The sequence below is a fragment of the Heloderma suspectum genome, chromosome 1 (assembly GCF_057233095.1).
Source record: "Heloderma suspectum isolate Gila_16-S chromosome 1, 16-S_ref, whole genome shotgun sequence".
Classification (NCBI taxonomy): Eukaryota; Metazoa; Chordata; class Lepidosauria; order Squamata; family Helodermatidae; genus Heloderma; species Heloderma suspectum.
Window position 1 is genome coordinate 415,538,787 of NC_139458.1, and position 13,495 is coordinate 415,552,281.

A 13,495-nucleotide genomic window follows, 5' to 3' on the forward strand; every position below is an offset into this window, starting at 1 on the left:
CAAAGGCAGCACAAAGCTCAACAATGAATGGAATTGGGATGCTGCGAGCGGCGGCAGCAGACGCTCCGTGTAGATTTGTGGGGGAGAAGGGCTGTCGTAGTTATTAGAATGGTTAGTGGAATGGAACGGGAAACATGAGGAGGTTGTGACATCACCATTTCAACTTGACATGCGCCATCTATCAGTGATGGCTTAAGGATAATGAAATAAATCAATGCATGATGCAATGAGATGGACGAGATGACCCCACTACTGCTTCCTTTCAGCACTAGTAACTCTGCAACCGGAAAGACTGTGTCTACCAAACATGCTGTAGAAATCTGGCAAGCTACACTTCTCTGGTTCCAAGGGCACCGTTCCCACGGGTGCACAGTTACTTAGTGCCTTGAGACAAGAAGAACGCTATCAATCCTTTCTGACCTACTTTTCCAGTCTTTGCCTATTATAAGTGCCTTTAATATTTCCTTCCCCTGCCCCATACAGACACACATTTCTTGAAATCATTCTCTACAAAGACATGTAGGAAAAATATCTGGGGCAAATGTAGGATAGAGTCAGACAATAGCTTTACACAAACTTTAACATGGTTTGAGAGAGGCTTTGCTCCCCATGATATACACATGTTACTTTTGTCTCACTGCCAAGTCTGGTCAAACAGGTTTGGCAGGTTTCTGAAATAATTCAAAAACCTGCCAAAACTCTTTAACCAGAGACCACAGTGGGATAGGTATACTCATGCAGAGCAGCAATCCCTCTCCCTGTTTGCTTACAACTCCCTGAACAAACCCTTGTCTTGTCTGCAGCCATGTGGAACTGTTACTTCTACAATTGCATGTCGCTGAGAGTAACTTTGAATTGAATTATAGCTTTTCCTTTTAAAACAAAACAAAGCCATGTAACCATTTCCACAGGGTGAAACACATACACAACAGAATTAGCTCTGAAAAGAAAGCAAATAATATGCACTTTCTACGCTCTGCTTGCATCTTTTAAAAAATCCAAATCTAATGAAACTTGTCATTCACTATTGTTTTCCGCTGGGTCACTTATTAAAAAGGGACTTTATGATTTAATAAAACAGGTGAAGATCCGCAGCAGGGTGTAGTGGGAAATGAAAAATCTGCTCTGGTTATGTCAGACCTCCTTAAAGCGTTTGTTGGATGGCAATTTTACTTTATTGTCTCTGATAGCACAATTTTAATACCTCTGCTTCATGTGGCGCATTTGTACTCTGCAGTGCCAAGTTCTGATATGAAGAGAGGACATTATATTAACACACAGTTTGGAAGAGGATGATCAAAGACAACTAAGGATATTGCAGTTCTTTGAACCAATGTAACTGTCGTGGCTTCCCCAAAGAAACTTGGGGATTCACAGTTTTGGGGAAGGTGGAGAGAATTTTTTTGTGAAAGAACAGTCTAAGCAAGCAGACTCTCTAAATCTGTAGGGTTGCCTTAAACAAAACTTAGTTCTGTGTGAGCTTTGGAAGCAGAGCCAGGATCCTTCGTATCTGCAGTCAAATTGCCGACCTCTCAACCATCCTGAGAACCCATCTATGTCCCCAAAGCTTCCTTCTAGCCTTGGCAGCTAGTGTTTCCCAGATTCTGATTGCCTTCCACCATGCTTTCCTGTTTTTTTGGCAACCTTTGTAGCCAAGGACAGTTAATGTAGAGCTTTTCTACAGGAAGCTGTTAATTGGCTGTTAATCCGCTGTATCTACTTTTGGTTTTGTCACAGAATTGCAATCCCAGCACTACATGAGGAGCGTTTCCTTTCCTGCTTTTCCACTACATATCCTCTAGTTGGCTCTGTGGCAATAGTGGAATGGTGCAAATACAAAAAGGAAATCATGCTTTCTTTTGCTTTCGCAATTAAATGCTGCATTTTCCCTGCTCTAAAAAAACTTGTTTAGACACAGCAGTGAACCTGGAGGGTCACAGCGTAATCTAAAGAGCCCATAATCAATCGTGTGTAGGGAATGATGCGCTTGCAATAAATGTCTCGAGTAGAAAAGCCCACTTTCTTAACTTCTGAATGCCATGAGGCAGTTTCCAGACACAGACACACCCTGCAACTATGCCCACCATGCTGCTTGTTGCAGTGGCTATTATGTTGTACAGCATATCACTGCATGGATTTTCTCCAATGTGAGGAAAGTCTTTGCCATGACATTTCCTCTCTTGGGGTTGGACCCAGGTTTAAGCTGGATCAACTGCCCCCTTCCTTCCCACAGCAGCCCCTCCAGCCTCCTGAAAATGCCACAAGAGAATCAGGAGACCCTGCAGATTGGGGTGAGTTGCAGTGTGGGGTGGAGGGGGGATCCCCAGAAGTCAGACGGAGGGAACTTCTGTGAGCCAAGTCCTTCCTCGGGATCCTGGATGCAATCTTTGGATGATTGTGTGGATGCTGCACACTGTGCATCAGCCTTCCACAACCTGGTGCCCTCTGGATGTCTTGGAGCACAATTCCCATCATCCTCAGCCAGGATGGCCATTGGCTATGCTGGATGCAGATGATCAGAGTTGTGGGCTCGAAGTTGGGGAAAGCTGTCTTATTACATCTACTGCATATGGAGAAGAGTGGTAGGTGGCATTATTGCAACCAAAACTCTCCCCACAACCTGAGTTCGATCCCAGCAGAAGCTGGGTCTCGGGTAGCTGTCTCAGGTCGACTCAGCCTTCCATCTTTCTGAGGTTGCTACATGAGTACCCAGCTTCCTGCGGGAAAGGTAGTCACGACTGGGGAAGGCAATGGCAAACCACCCCGCTACAGTCTGCCATGAAAACGCCAGCGCAAGCGGCGTCCCTCTAGGGGTCAGTAATGACCCGGTGCGTGCACGCCCATGTAGTGATTACAACATCTGCACTGGCCCTAAAACAAGATTGCAGAGAGGTTTTTAAGAAAACACGAATTTGATTGCTTTTGACCCATATCCTCCACGATCATTCCAGACTGATCAAAGTTGTCACTCACTTGGAATTCTGCAGTCAAGTAAGGAGTTATGTGCTGGCAAAAAGAGGCTTTGGCACATCTTGAATTTGTTTGCTGCTAATCTGGAAATGCCGAGATTTTCCTAATTCTCAACAAATTTTAATGCCACTCAACAACATATGTGGTAAAATGTTAGGGGCATGTGTGGAGAAGGAGTTTTAAAAGGCTTACTTTTTCCATAGTTGAGCCCGTTGTTATCCTCCAAATTGTAATCTTATCATGTATACAAGCTGTTCCATATAAATAGACCCATGTATATTTTCAGTAGTTTCAGCTGAAACCCGTTAAGAGCAGATGTGCATATGGTTTCCTGGCAAGGATCCCTCCAAAATGTATTTTTCCGTTAGCAATGTTTCCCCATCCAACCCCATCCCCTTTCCTTCCCTGTCCTGGGAAGGGTGGCAGTGGGGGGAGATGCAGAGAGAAGAAAGGAGGAAAAAGTTTTCATTCATCATTAGAGCCAATCTTAAACGTTTTTGAAGCTGGCTTGGTTTATGGCGTTTGTTTATAGGCCTTTAAGAACTTGAAGTGCTGAACAAAAGATGCCTAGAAATTTGTTAACCCAAGAGACATCTTTTTCTCCACCTCTACCTTTTATGTTATAATCTCACTTCTCTGGCCAAAGTAGATGTCATGCATGGAAGATCAGTGATCAGATATCCCAACATTTTTTTTAATGTTAGAGCAGACATGGGGCTTGCTTTGTTATTATTATTATTATTGGAACTACAGTTCGGGGGAGGGGAGGCTTAACAATTCCCCCTCTGCCCTGATATCCTTATCTAAATACCCCCAAAACTATTAGCCCCAGTGAGGAGAAAAGATAGATACAAACTTGTTAGTCTCCCCCACACCCCCCCAGTGGGGCTAATAGCACCATCAGGGAGGAGGGCATTTGGATAAGGAAAACAGTGTAGGGGGAAGGCTTAAGCACTCTCTTCTCTTATAAACATTTTGTTAGCATTTCAAGTTAAAGTTCTAAGATTTGCTCTAATGAAGAATGAAACCATTTTCCTCCTCCAGGTACCCCTCTATTTCCCCTGGTGGGTCTAATAGCCGGAGAGGAGAGGTGACCTTTAGATAGGAAAATAGCATGTGGGAAAGGGTTAAAACAACTCAGGGACAAATGTACTGACAGCTCCCACATGAACCTGCCCAGTTATTAAGATCACTTACAGTGGCCCTGCTGCATAACCTCCCCACCTTCAGAAGTAGAGAGCCAGTGTGGTGTAGTGGCGAGAGTACTGGACTGGGAGTCGGGAGATCCGGGTTCTAGTCCCCACTCAGCCATGGAAGCTCACTGTGTGACTTTGGGCCAGTCACTGCCTCTCAGCCCAGCCTACCACACAGGGTTGTTGTGAGGATAAAATGGAGGAGGAGAAGGAGGAGGAGGATTATGTATGCCGCCTTGAGTTCCTTTCCTTAGAGAAAAAAAGGCGGGATATAAATGCGATAAATAAATAATAAATAAGTAAGGTGTATGGTGACAGGAGTTGGGGCCTTTTCATTTGTGGCACCCCACCTGTGGAACTCCTATCCCAGAGAGGTTTGGCTGGTTCCACCTTTTATTTTATTTTTGCCCCCATCTTAAAACCTTTTCATTTACCCAGGGGGGTGTCTCCACAGTCGATTTGCTGTGAGCTGGCTGGGTTTCAAGGTTGTTCAGGGCACATCATGTCATGGCCATCCCGCTGCCACTCTAGAGCTTCTCATGGAAAAACTGGATTTCCTGAGACTACGTTAAGTCTGATTATTTTCCTTAAGTCGGGTTATCTGCGGTATAGTTGTTGTGTGCCCGAACTCCTGCATTTACCTCGGGTATGCTAGCCCTGCCTTTCACCATGAGCGTGAGAACAGGCTCTACTTGAATGCAGTTAGAAAACTTGGCACTGCCAGGATTCCTGACTGTGAATGCATGTATGGTATTTGATATGCATAGAGCCCATTCTTGCATGGTGCACAGTGCCTGGAGTTCAGCGGTGGGTGCACAGATATTGGGGGCAGGGCTAATGACCGAGATTCCCCTTCTCTGCATGTGTTGATTGAACTGGTGGAATGGAGTGTGAGAAGGGGACTAAATCAGTCACATCCTACAAGGGTCTACAGTTAGGCAGGGTGAGGCAGATACCCCAGGTATAGTATTCCAGGGGAGAGGAGATGATCAGAGGACTGGAAACAAAGCCCTATGAGGAGAGACTGAAAGAACTGGGCATGTTTAGTCTTGAGAAGAGAAGACTGAGGGGAGAAATGATAGCGCTGTTCAAGTAACTGAAAGGTTGTCACAGAGAGGAAGGATTCTTCTCTTCTTGATCCTCCCAGAGTGCAGGACACAAAATAATGGGCTCACAGGAAGCCAAGTTCTGGCTGAACATCAGGAAAACTTCCTGACTGTTAGAGCAATATGACATTGGACCAATTACCTAGGGAGGTGGTGGGCTCTCCCACACCGGAGGCATTCAAGACGAGGCTGGACAGCCATCTGTCAGGGATGCTTTGACTTGGCTTCCTGCATTGAACAAGGGGTTGGACTCGATGGTCTTATAGGCCCCTTCCAATCCTACTATTCTATGAATCTATGACCCCGGTCCAGGGGTATTTCCTCTCCCTGTGTTTCTCATCCTGTGTTTTCCAGCACAAACCAATTAGTGTCTGATCAGAAGTAACTCCCATTGTGGTCAATGAGGCTTGTCCACTTCAGATTTTACAGAGATCCCCCTCAATCAAAATAGCACATTTTAAAGCACTAATTCCCTAAAGGCTATAAAGCGCTATCTTGAAGCTGCAATTCTCTGTTGTTTGGTTTATCACCGTTTGAAAGTAAGTAATTTGCACGTTTGATCATGCGCAGCAGCGGGTTAGAAAGGGGGCTGCTTTCCCATCCCTGTGTTTCCAATCCCTGTCTTTCCCACCACAAACATGTGTGTCTACTCAGAAGTAACTCCCATTGTGTTCAATGAGGCTTGTCTTTGATGTTTACTTCCTTTCTTTTTGGCAGTAATTAATTTGCAGCTTTGCTCCTTTGCAGCATTGGGAGCTTCAAGGGAAAGGAGAAACAGGCTGGTTGGAGCCAGGGTACTTCAAGTATTCATAGGATTAAGTCTCCGAAAGGCTCTGAAGCACTTTTCTAGCTGTAAGGCAGTAGTTAATGCAGAGCCACACTCCATCACAGAATGGGGAGCTTTAATGGAGGGAGAAGATCTACAGCTGTGTTTCTGTAATGTTTCCTGCTGTAAGGAAGTAATTAATGGGTGGGGGGGGGAGAGAGAAGGAATGTGCTTTTGTTGAGACACAGGAGGAAACCTCCCAGGATTTTATAGGAGAAAGGTGTGGGGGAGAGCCTCTCTTATTGGTTGAGCAGCCCCTGCGAGTCAGATGTCATTCCCTCCAACTTCCTCCCCACCCAAACCCAGAAGCATTTTCTGTGAAGCAACTTATGCTTTTGCGGTGCACTCGCTCGTGGAGCCCTGCGCAGACCAAAGCGCACCAAAGCCAATTCCTAGGAAAATCCAGATAATCCTCCATTCAGTTCTCCTTCCATTGTTGTGGAGAACCCCCTCTGGTCATCTAGTTTTGTGCTTATGTTATGTTAGTTGTATGGACTTCTGGCTGCAATTGGCTACTGTGTATTTTACTGTATGTACCATATTTTTATTTTTTGTTTTTAAATGCCACTCTGAGTGTTCAACCATGGCTGGAGACCAACAAATAAATGGCTTAATAAACAAACAAACCCTCTCCTAGTGCTGCTGCTCTTTCTATCAAGATCAGAGCCCCCTACATATACTTTAAAGTTAAAAAAAACACACACAAAAAACACTGAGAGATCAGCCCACGGATCTCCCACATCACATTTGTTTTGGTCCTGAAGAGATTCCTTAAGTTCAAGAGAGCGAGGAAGAAAACAAAAGATAATACTCTTTGAGTCTCCTTGGGGGTTGCAAGAGCAGAGAAAATGTAGACAGCTAAGCTGCTAATAACACTTGGTATTTACTTATATAGGAAGCTGCGGCCTAGTGAGTCAGGCTATGGGTCCATCAGACTCACTACTGATGGGTAGTGGTTCTCCAGGTTTTCAGAGAAGGGTCATTTTCAGCTCTACCTGGAGATGCCTGGAACTGAACCTGGGATCCTTTGCATGCAAAACGTGTGTTACAGCCATTCACTTGGGATGTTCCAGTACACTGGTGTGGAAAAAAAGACAATAGATACTGTGGCATGTGAAGATCTCCCACAAGTGTTTATTTCTCTGGGTGCAGACTTGCTGTTGCTATGTCATGTGCAAAGCAGCCCACAGTTGGATTCAAGCAAGAGAATGCCCTTCTTTGTTTAGTTATTGATTGCTTCTAAATGGCTTTAATTCATACTATAATTGTACTGCAGTCTGCACTCTAGCTGCTGTTAACCCAATGGGGACCTGCTCTTACGGATGGAAGGCAGGATAAAGAAGCAAATAAATAAAACTTGAAAAAAATATGCTAATGTGATCTCCCTAGATGACATTGCCCATTAGTGTGCACAGGCTGTTTCTCTCCCCACCACCCACTGGTGTAGTGTTGTAGGGGGCGGGAAAACATCATGTGTGAAGAACCTCATTATCATTAGTGGAGCATCCATAGCTCAGTAGTAGAGCAAATGCTTTACATACAGAATGTTGCAAGCTTCAGCCTTGGCTTCTCCAGTTTAAAGGGGTGATGGGAAAGACCCTTTGCACTGCCTGTGACCTTGGAAGGTCACTGCTTGTCAGAGTAGACCATCCTTTCCCAGTCTGGTGCCCTCCAGATGTGTTGGACTCTATTCCCATTATTCCCAGGCAGCATGATGGGAGTGGAGTAGAGTCCAACACATCTGGAGGGCACCAGGTTGGGGAAGGCCGGAGTAGGCAGAATTTGGGTTAATTGGACAAGCAGTATAAGGCATCTTTCTATGTTCATCCTCATTGTGAGGGTGAAAAAAGTAAGGGGCATGTTTGTACAGCAGTTGTTTTGGGGATCAGGGTCGTCTACTCCATCTCTGCTCACCAAATTTACATAAGGACATAAGAAGAGCCATGCTGGATCAGACCAAGGGTCCATCTAGTCCAGCATTCTGTTCACACAGTGGCCAACCAGCTGTCGTCCAGGAACCCACAAGCAGGACACAAGTGCAAGAGCACCCCCCTGCCCATGTTCCCCAGCAACTGGTGTACATAAGCTTACTGCCTCTGGTACTGGAGATAGCACGTAGCCATCAGGACTAGTAGCCATTAATAGCCTTCTCCAGGTATTTATCTAACCCCCTTTTAAAGCCATCCAAAATGGTGGCCATCACTACATCTTGAGGTAGCGAATTCCACAGTTTGTCTCTGGGGCAAGGGACTTCTGCTATTTTTCTGCCCATCCACAGTGCTGACAGGACCTATTGAGGGTTCACCTCAAGTGGTCTGCCAAGGGCATCTACCAGGGGTGCAGAACCTCTTTCACTGGAGAAGCTCTTGGGGGCTGCATTCCAATGGTGGGTGGGGGCACAGACAAAAGGAGCAAGTCCAATTTTTTTTTAAAAAATTAGCATATTTTAAGCTCAAAGCTCTTCCTGCCAGCAACTAAGCCTTGGGAGCGGCATTTCAACCTTTTAGAATGGGAGGGAAAACTTCACAGAAGCCAGGAAACCATGCAAAAGCTGGGAAACTACCAAACAATTGGTGGTTGGGAAAGGCGTGTAGACATCTGGGGAATCCCTGAAGACCGGATTTGGCCTGGGCCAGAGGTTCTGCACACCTGGATTGCACCGTTTCCTGCTGTCAGCATGAGAAGCAACCAAGAGAATAAGGCACCTGCATTTTCTAGGGGTGCTTCGGGCATTTCTTGTTTGGTGCAAAAGCATTAAGCCAGGAGAATGGGCAGCTGCTGTGTGTACATGGTCCTAAGGGAGGGAGGGACAATCAGCACCATTTTTTTCTGACAGGGCTCCTGCGCCAGCTGCATGATGAGCAAATTAGTGAAGCTTTTCCCACCGTGGAGATCCAGTGAGGGAGAAGCTGTATCTGTTGATTTCCTGCCCATTATACAACTGTTAAAGGCACAGGGAGGGGGATGGAATTTCTGGGGAGAAACTGGTGGTGGGGGGGAATGGTTTAATCTTTTCTTCCCGAAATGTCATGGACCCAATCTGGGGCTGTGTGCGCTTATGCAGGAGTAAAACCACAGCAGTGAACCATTGGATTTTCAGAATTGCGCAATTCTGCAATTCCGGAGGAGGAGGAGAAATACAACTATTATTAGTTGCTTCACACATGCACACACACACACCCCTATTGTTCTGAGGGAGACAGCCTGTTATTCAGTGGGAAGCTCAGAAGGTGGTTATCTACTTTTGGCTTAAGATAACTTTTCAACAGGCCTCTCTTTTTGTACTACTAGCATATGAAGACATGGGAACAGAATATGGGCCACCAAGATATGTGAAAAGATTTCTATGCTGGGCCTTTCCATGGGCTATTTGATTGCAAGGAGCTATGGTGGTACTCGTCTGGAAGTCTCAAGACATCTGATTGATATTGATTTTGAGACTATTGCAATACTAGTGGCCAAGTGCTGTTCCAACATGCTATATGGGGGAAATTGCCCCCATAATTGTATTTTATCTGCCTGTATGGTTTTCTATGGCTCATAACTAAAGGCAGATTAAACACCTTGCAGTTAACGGAAGTTAAGGGTGCAGTCCTATGCATGTTTAGATAGGGAAAAAAAGTTCTACAACTCCCAGCATTCCCAACCAGCCTAAGGGATGCTATGGTAGCCAAGATGGGATGGATAGACGTTGTTCAGTTGGAAGCCAGAAGGTAGCGGGTTTGGTCCGCTTTCTTTTGCAATGCCTGTTATATTTGCACTTGAGGATTCAGTACCTTGACCTGCTGGCATTAGAGATCACTCCCCTTTAAACAAAATACTGTTTTTATGGGCTGGGACAGACCACTTTGTGACATACCACACCGTTAAATTTGTTAAGCTAACTCTAGGAAAGAGGAAGTTCTTTACTTCAACAGATGATAACACAGGTCATTGAGCTATTTTAATTTAACAATTTTGTTGTTGTTGTTGTTCAGTCGTTAAGTCGTGTCCGACTCTTCGTGACCCCATGGACCATAGCACGCCAGGCCTTCCTGCCTCTTCTCTCTCCCGGAGTGTGCTCAAGTCCATATTCATTGCATCGGTGATGCTATCTAGCCATCTTATCCTCTGCCATCCCCTTCTTCTTTTGCCTTCAGTCTTTCCCAGCATTAGGGTCTTTTCCAGTGACGTTTCTCTTCGCATTAGGTGGCCAAAATATTTGAGCTTCAGCTTCAGTATCTGTCCTTCCAATGTGCATTCAGGGTTGATTTCCTTTAGGATGGACTGATTTGACCTCCTTGCAGTCCAGGGGACTTGTAAGAGTCTTCTCCAGCACCACAGTTCGAAAGCATCAATTCTTCGACGCTCAGCCTTCCTTATAGTCCAGCTCTCACAGCCATACATTACTACTGGGAAAACCATAGCTTTGATTAGACGGACCTTTGTCGGCAAGGTGATGTCTCTGCTTCTTACTATGCTGTCTAGGTTGGCCATAGCTTTCCTCCCAAGGAGCAAGTGTCTTTGGGAGTCTTGGGCTCCAAGAAACTGTCTGCAGTGATCTTGGAGCCCAAGAAAGTAAAATCTGTCACTGCTTCCATTTCTTCCCCTTCTATATGCCAGGAAGTGATGGGGCCAGATGCCATGATCTTAGTTTTTTTTAATGTTGAGTTTCAAACCAGCTTTTGCACTCTCCACTTTCACCCTCAACAAGAGGCTCTTGAGATCCTCTTCGCTTTCTGCCATTAGGGTGGTATCGTCTGCGTATCTGAGGTTGTTGATAATTCTCCCGGCAATCTTAATTCTGACCTGTGATTCATCCAACCCGGCATTTCTCATGATGTACTCTGCATATAAGTTAAATAAGCAGGGCGACAATATACAACCTTGTCGTACTCCTTTCCCAATTTTGAACCAATCGGTTGTTCCATGTCCGGTTCTTACTGTTGCTTCTTGACCCTCGTACAGGTTTCTCAGGAGACAGGTAAGGTGGTCTGGTACTCCCATCTCTTTAAGAATTTGCCAGAGTTTATTGTGTTCCACACAATCAAAGGCTTTAGCCTAGTCAATGAAGCAGAAATAGACGTTTTTCTGGAATTCTCTTGCTTTCTCTATGATCCAGCGAATGTTGCTGATTTGATCTCTAGTTCCTCTGCCTCTTCAAAACCCCGCTTGTACTTCTGGTAGTTCTCGGTTCACATGCTGCTGAAGCCTAGCTTGTAGGATTTTGAGCATAAACTTGCTGGCATGTGAAATGAGCGCAATTGTGCGGTAGTTTGAACGCTCTTCGGCATTGCCCTTCTTTGGAATTGGAATGTAAACTGACCTTTTCCAGTCTTGTGGCCAGTGCTGAGTGTTCCAAATGTGTTGGCATATTGAGTGCAGCACTTTAACAGCATCATCTTTTAGGATTTTAAATAGCTCAGCTGGAAGACTGTCATCTCCGCTAGCTTTGTTGTTACTAATGCTTCCTAAGGCCCACTTGACTTCACTCTCGAGGATGTCCGGCTCAAGTTCAGTGACCGCACTATCATGGCTCATTCAGATCTTTCCTGTATAGTTCTTCTGTGTATTCTTTCCACCTCTTCTTAATCTCATCTGCTTCTGTTAGGTCCCTGCCTTCTTTGTCCTTTATCATGCCCGTCTTTGCACAAAACGTTCCCTTGAGGTCTCCAATTTTCTTGAAGAGATCTCTAGTCTTTCCCATTCTGTTGTTTTCCTCGATTTCTTTGCATTGTTCATTTAAGAAGGCCTTCTTGTCTCTCCTTGCTATTCTCTGGAACTCTGCATTCAGTTGGATATATCTTCCCCTTTCTCCCTTGCTTTTCACTTCCCTTCTTTCCTCAGCTACTTGTAAAGCCTCATCAGACAGCCACTTTGCTTTCTTGCATTTCTTTTTCTTTGGGATGGATTTCGTTGCTGCCTCCTGAACAATGTGACGGACCTCCGTCCATAGTTCCTCAGGCGCTCTGTCTATCAGGTCTAATCCCTTAAATCTATTAGTCACATCCACTGTATATTCATAAGGGATACGATTGAGGTCATACCTGAATGGTTTAGTGGTTTTCCCTATGTTCTTCAATTTAAGCCTAAATTTTGCAAGAAGCAGCTCATGATCTGAGCCACAGTCAGCTCCAGGTCTTGTTTTTACTGACTGTATAGAGCTTCTTCATCGATCTTTGGCTGCAAAGGACATAATCAATCTGATTTCGATATTGACCATCTGGTGATGTCCATGTGTAGAGTCGCCTCTTGTGCTGTTGGAAAAGTGTGTTTGCTATGATCAGCGTGTTCTCTTGGCAAAACTCTATTAGCCTTTGTCCTGCTTCATTTTGTACACCAAGGCCATGCTTGCCTGTTATCCCGGTGATTTCTTGACTTCCTACTTTAGCATTCCAATCCCCTATGATGAAGAGGACATCTTTTTTTGGTGTTAGTTCTAGAAGGTGTTGTAGGTCTTCATAGAACCCATCAACCTCAGCTTCTTCGGCCTCAGTGGCTGGAGCGTAGACTTGAATTATTGTGATGTTGAATGGTTTGCCTTGGATTCATACTGAGATCATTCTATTGTTTTTGAGATTGTACCCCAGTACTGCTTTTCCCACCCTTTTGTTGACTATGAGTGCTACTCCATTTCTTCTAAGGGATTCTTGCCCACAGTAGTAGATATGATGAATTAAATTCGCCCATGCCTGTCCGTTTTAGTTCGCTGATTCCCAAGATGTCAGTGTTCAATCTTGCCATCTCATGTTTGACCACCTCCAGCTTACCTTGATTCATTGATCTGACATTCCAGGTTCCTAAACAATATTGTTCTTTATAGGATCGGACTTTCTTTTCACCACCAGACACATCCACAGCTGAGTGTCCTTTCGGCTTTGGCCCAGCCGCTTCAACTCTTTCTGGCGCTACTTGGAAATTCCCTCTGTTCTTCCCCAGTATTATATTGGACACCTTCTGACCTGAGGGCTCATCTTCCGGTGTCATTCCGGCCTTGTGATACGTTCCATGGGGTTTTCTTGGCAAGAATACTGGAGTGGGTTGCCATTTCCTTCTCCAGTGGACCACATTTTGTCAGAACTCTCCGCCATGACCTGTCTTGGGTGGCCCTGCGCGGCATAGCTTATGACTTCACTGAGTTACACAAGCCCCTTCACCACAACAAGGCAGTGATCCAATTGAATTGTTGAATTGTTTCTCATTTTTTATCATTTTGCTTGGTCTGATTCCTTTGTATGTTGGCATTTTGTATCTCTCTTGGTTTTGACTTTTAGTTTGATGTGTATGCAAAAGCCTGGTTGGCTATTGAGCAATAAACTGAATTGAACAAAACCAGAATGGCTGTCTCGATCAGTGAAGTTTGGACCTGCAAGCAAATGTTTCACCAGCAGCTTTTATTTTTTTCCTTTTCTGATTTTCAG

The 13,495-nt window shown here is 45.0% G+C and overlaps 1 long non-coding RNA gene across 7 annotated transcripts in view; it reads left to right on the top strand.

The window, feature by feature from the left end:
- LOC146360202 (uncharacterized) overlaps positions 1 to 13,495 on the top strand; it is a 237,175-nt gene that overhangs the window by 13,829 nt on the left and 209,851 nt on the right. The gene's annotated exons all lie outside the window — the stretch shown is intronic.